Genomic DNA, 6758 nt, shown 5'->3' with positions numbered 1-6758 from the left:
TAATTACGAAAGCCAACTATTCCAATACAATGTTTCCATATATTACTAATATAAAAGGAGCAAATCCACAAAAAATCCAGGGTGGTGGTGGTGGATATACATATGCCATATAGTGGGATTTTTTTCTTTATAAGTATAAGCATTAATTGAGTTTTCTATATTTGGACGGATATGATTAAATGTAAAAATGATCAATGGACGGTCAAGATTCAATGACCTTTTATTTAAATAGCCATATTTTGACACATATTTCACAAAATAGGCATATCTTTTTTTTCTAAAATGCAGTTTAAATCTATTTTCGGCAAAAAATGAAAGAAAAAAATAGTGATGAATTCTAAACGGTTAGTGATTTATCAGAAAATAGCTAGAGAAATCAACACCATCCATTGATTATTTTCTGGTAAATCACTGATCCGATTGGAATTCATTTCTACATGGTCAATTAGTCTATTCCTGAAATTCTACTAGGTATATGTTTTTACTTTTGCTTTAAATTTCTAATTTATTTTTTATTTATTTTTAATAAAAATAAAATATTTATCATATGAAACTTTAGAAATTACATACAAGTAGGTTATTTTCTAAAAACATTAAAAACATTTTTTGCAAATGAAAGAAATTAGTGATTGTTTCATCTTCAACTACTGTTTAAATTGAAAAGTTGTTATTTTCAACATGAAAATCTACTTTTGGCTAATTTCAAGTATAGAGTAAAATATATTTATAAGAAAAGAATAAAATGATGTCGATTATTTTTATGGAAAAAGGCTTGTAATTTGAGGGAAAAAATTTGTTAATGCTGAAATTTGGATTGAATATCCAACCTAAAAATGACCTTTTAAACTAACAGGACTAAATTTCGGATTAGTTGTCCGTTAAAATTTTATATATTTATTTTAAATATTTTTAATAAATATACGATAATCTTTTAATTTTGATAATAAAATTTAAAAACTTTACTTACCATTCAGGATATAATTTTCACTTAATAAATCATAGTCTATCTTTCAATAAAAGAAAATTAATGTTTTTTATCTCTCAGTTAAATGAGTATTTAGTCATTTTATCTCCAAATCATAAATTCTAAACTGCAAACCATTTTTAATTAGTTTTTATCATTAGTTCACTTTTAATGGTCAAAGGGTAATTTTAACTCAAACTATAACGTGTTTAACATTGTTTTTGTATTCGAAAGTTGTGTTTTGGAACCCAAACTAATACTAAAATGTCACTTAAATCAAGCTTAATTAGATAATTACGAAAGCCAACAATTCCAATACAATGTTTCCATAAATTACTAATATAAAAGGAGCAAATCCACAAAAAATCTAGGGTGGTGGTGGTGGATATGCATATGCCATATAGTGGGATTTTTTTCCTTATAAGTATAAGCATTAATTGAGTTTCCTATGTTTGGACGAATATGATTAAAAGTAAAAATGATCAATGGACGGTCAAGATTCAATGACCTTTTATTTAAATAGCCATCTCTTGATACATATTTCACAAAATAGGCATATATCTTTTTTTTCTAAAATGCAGTTTAAATCTATTTTCGGCAAAAAAATGAAAGAAAAAAATAGTGATGAATTCTAAACGGTTAGTGATTTATTAGAAAATAGCTAGAGAAATCAACACCATCCATTGATTATTTTCTGGTAAATCACTGATCCGATTGGAATTCATTTCTACATGGTCAATTAGTCTATTCCTGAAGTTCTACTAGGTATATGTTTTTACTTTTGCTTTAAATTTTTTATTTATTTTTAATTTATTTTTAATAAAAATAAAATATTTATCATATGAAACTTTAGAAATTACATACAAGTAGGTTATTTTCTAAAAACATTAAAAACATTTTTTGCAAATGAAAGAAATTAGTGATTGTTTCATCTTCAACCACTGTTTAAATTGAAAAGTTGTTATTTTCAACATGAAAATCTACTTTTGGCTAATTTCAAGTATAGAGTAAAATATATTTATAAGAAAAGAATAAAATGATGTCGATTATTTTTATGGAAAAAGGCTTGTAATTTGAGGGAAAAAATTTGTTAATGCTGAAATTTGGATTGAATATCCAACCTAAAAATGACCTTTTAAACTAAAAGGACTAAATTTCGGATTAGATGTCCATTAAAATTTTATATATTTATTTTAAATATTTTTAATAAATATACGATAATCTTTTAATTTTGATAATAAAATTTAAAAACTTTACTTACCATTCAGGATATAATTTTCACTTAATAAATCATAGTCTATCTTTCAATAAAAGAAAATTAATGTTTTTTATCTCTCAGTTAAATGAGTATTTAGTCATTTTATCTCCAAATCATAAATTCTAAACTGCAAACAATTTTTAATTAGTTTTTATCGTTAGTTCACTTTTAATGGTCAAAGGGTAATTTTAACTCAAACTATAACGTGTTTAACATTGTTTTTGCATTCGAAAGTTGTGTTTTGGAACCCAACTAATACTAAAATGTCACTTAAATCAAGCTTAATTAGATAATTACGAAAGCCAACAATTCCAATACAATGTTTCCATATATTACTAATATAAAAGGAGTAAATCCACAAAAAATCCATGGTGGTAGTGGTGGTTATGCATATGCCATATAGTGGGATTTTTTTTCCTTATAAGTATAAGCATTAATTGAGTTTCCTATGTTTGGACGAATATGATTACAAGTAAAAATGATTAATGGACGGTCAAGATTCAATGACCTTTTATTTAAATAGCTATGTCTTGATACATATTTCACAAAATAGGCATATCTTTTTTTCTACAATGCAGTTTTAAATCTATTTTCAGCAAAAAACAAAAGAAACAAATAGTGATGAATTCTAAACGGTTAGTGAGTTATCATAAAATAACATCAACACCATCCTTTGATTATTTTCTGGTAAATCACTGATCCGATTGGAATTCATTTCTACATGGTCAATTAGTCTATTATGAGGTTCTACTCGGTATAAGTTTTTACTTTTCTTTTAAATTTCTAATTTATTTTTTATTTATTTTTAATAAAAATAAAATATTTATCATATGAAACTTTAAAAATTACATACAAGTAGGTTATTTTCTAAAAACATTAAAAACATTTTTTGCAAATGAAAAAAATTAGTGATTGTTTCATCTTCAACCACTGTTTAAATTGAAAAGTATTTATTTTCAACATGAAAATCTACTTTTGGCTAATTTCAAGTATAAAGTCAAATATTTTTATAAGAAAAGAATAAAATGATGTCCATTATTTTTCTGTAAAAGGGCTTGTAATTTGAGGGAAAAAATTTGTTAATGTTGAAATTTGGATTGAATATCCAACCTAAAAATGATTTTTTAAACCAAAAGGACAAAATTTCGGATTAGATGTCCATTAAAATTTTATATATTTATTTTAAATATTTTTAATAAATATACGATAATTTTTTAATTGTGATAATAAAATTTAAAAACTTTACTTACCATTCAGGATATTATTTTCACTTAATAAATCATAGTCTATCTTTCAATAAGAGAAAATTAATGTTTTTTTATCTCTCAATGAAATGGGTATTTAGTCATTTTATCTCCAAATCATAAATTCTAAACTACAAACAATTTTTAATTAGTTTTTATCGTTAGTTCACTTTTAATGTTCTAAGAGTAATTTCAACTCAAAGTATAACGTGTTTAACATTGTTTTTGCATTCGAAAGTTGTGTTTTGGAACCCAAACATAATACTAAATTGTCGCTTAAATCAAGCTCAGTTAGATAATTACGAAAGCCAACTATTCCAATACAATGTTTCCATATATTACTAATATAAAAGGAGCAAATCCACAAAAAATCCAGGGTGGTGGTGGTGGATATGCATATGCCATATAGTGGGATTTTTTTCCATATAAGTATAAGCATTAATTGAGTTTCCTATGTTTGGACGGATATGATTAAATGTAAAAATGATCAATGGACGGTCAAGATTCAATGACCTTTTATTTAAATAGCCATCTCTTGATACATATTTCACAAAATAGGCATATCTTTTTATTTTCTAAAATGCAATTTTAAATCTATTTTCAGCAAAAAAACGAAAGAAAAAAATAGTGATGAGTTCTAAACGGTTAGTGATTTATCAGAAAATAGCTAGAGAAATCAACACCATCCATTGATTATTTTCTGGTAAATCACTAATCCGATTGGAATCATTTCTACATGGTCAATTAGTCTATTCCTGAAGTTCTACTAGGGATATGTTTTTACTTTTGTTTTAAATTTCTAATTTATTTTTTATTTATTTTTAATAAAAATAAAATATTTATCATATTAAACTTTAAAAATTACATACAAGTAGGTTATTTTCTAAAAACATTAAAAACATTTTTTTGCAAATGAAAGAAATTAGTGATTGTTTCATCTTCAACCACTATTTAAATTGAAAAGTTGTTATTTTCAACATGAAAATCTACTTTTGGCTAATTTCAAGTATAAAGTAAAATATATTTATAAGAAAAGAATAAAATCATGTCCGTTATTTTTCTATAAAAAGGCTTGTAATTTGAGGGAAAAAAATTTGTCAATGCTGAAATTTGGATTGAGTATCCAACCTAAAAATGATTTTTTAAACTAAAAGGACTAAATTTCGGATTAGATATCAATTAAAATTTTATATATTTATTTTAAATATTTTTAATAAATATACGATAATCTTTTAATTTTGATAATAAAATTTAAAAACTTTACTTACCATTCAGGATATAATTTTCACTTAATAAATCATAGTCTATCTTTCAATAAGAGAAAATTAATGTTTTTTATCTCTAAATTAAATGGGTATTTAGTCATTTTATCTCCAATCATAAATTTTAAACTGCAAACAATTTTTAATTAGTTTTTATCGTTAGTTCACTTTTAATGGTCAAAGAGTAATTTTAACTCAAACTATAATGTGTTTAACATTGTTTTTGCATTCGAAAGTTGTGTTTTGGAACCCAAACATAGTACTAAAATGTCCCTCAAATCAAGCTTAATTAGATAATTACGAAAGCCAACTATTCCAATACAATGTTTCCATATATTACTAATATAAAAGGAGCAAATCCGTAAAAAAATCCAGGGTGATGGAGGTGGATATGCATGTGCCATATAGTGGGATTTTTTTCCTTATAAGTATAAGCATTAATTGAGTTTTCTATGTTTGGACGGATATGATTAATTGTAAAAATGATCAATGGATGGTTAAGATTCAATGACCTTTTATTTAAATAGCCATCTCTTGATACATATTTCATAAAATAGGCATATCTCTTTTTTCTAAAATGCAATTTTAAATCTATTTTCAGCAAAAAAACGAAAGAAACAAATAGTGATGAATTCTAAACGGTTAGTGATTTATCAGAAAATAGCTAGAGAAATCAACGCCATCCATTGATTATTTTCTAGTAAATCATTGATCCGATTGGAATTCATTTCTACATGGTCAATTAGTCTATTCTGAGGTTCTACTTGGTATATGTTTTTACTTTTATTTTAAATTTCTAATTTATTTTTTATTTATTTTTAATAAAAAATAAAATATTTATTATATGAAACTTTAAAAATTACATACAAGTAGGTTATTTTCTAAAAACATTAAAAACATTTTTTGCAAATGAAAGAAATTAGTGATTGTTTCATCTTCAACCACTGTTTAAATTGAAAAGTTGTTATTTTCAACATGAAAATCTACATTTGGCTAATTTCAAGTATAAAGTCAAATATATTTATAAGAAAAGAATAAAATGATGTCCATTGTTTTTCTGTAAAAGGGCTTGTAATTTGATGGAAAAAAATTTGTTAATGCTGAAATTTGGATTGAATATCCAACCTAAAAATGATTTTTTAAACTAAAAGGACTAAATTTTGGATTAGATGTCCATTAAAATTTTATATATTTATTTTAAATATTTTTAATAAATATACGATAATCTTTTAATTTTGATAATAAAATTTAAAAACTTTTCTTACCATTCATGATATTATTTTCACTTAATAAATCATAGTCTATCTTTCAATAAGAGAAAATTATTGTTTTTTTTCTCTCAATTAAATGGGTATTTAGTTATTTTATCTCCAAATCATAAATTCTAAACTGCAAACAATTTTTAATTACTTTTTATTGTTAGTTCATTTTTAATGGTTAAAGAGCAATTTTAACTCAAACTATAGCGTATTTAACATTGTTTTTGCATTCGAAAGTTGTGTTTTGGAACCCAAACATAATACTAAAATGTCACTTAAATCAAGCTTAATTAGATAATTACGAAAGCCAACTATTCCAATACAATGTTTCCATATATTACTAATATAAAATGAGCAAATCCACAAAAAATCCAGGGTGGTGGTGGTGGATATGCATATGCCATATAGTGGGATTTTTTTCCTTATAAGTATAAGCATTAATTGAGTTTTCTATGTTTGGACGGATATGATTAAATGTAAAAATGATCAATGGACGGTCAAGATTCAATGACCTTTTATTTAAATAGCCATCTCTTGATACATATTTCACAAAATAGGCATATCTTTTTTTCTAAAATGCAGTTTAAATCTATTTTCGGCTAAAAAATGAAAGAAAAAAATAGTGATGAATTCTAAACGATTAGTGATTTATCAGAAAATAGCTAGAGAAATCAACACCATCCATTGATTATTTTATGGTAAATCACTGATCCAATTGAAATTCATTTCTACATGGTCAATTAGTCTATTCCTGAGGTTCTACTTGGTATG

The sequence above is a fragment of the Durio zibethinus genome, chromosome 16 (assembly GCF_047325235.1).
Source record: "Durio zibethinus cultivar Kanyao isolate XHJ-2024 chromosome 16, ASM4732523v1, whole genome shotgun sequence".
NCBI lineage: Eukaryota > Viridiplantae > Streptophyta > Magnoliopsida > Malvales > Malvaceae > Durio > Durio zibethinus.
Note: the sequence above shows the minus strand (reverse complement) of the source record.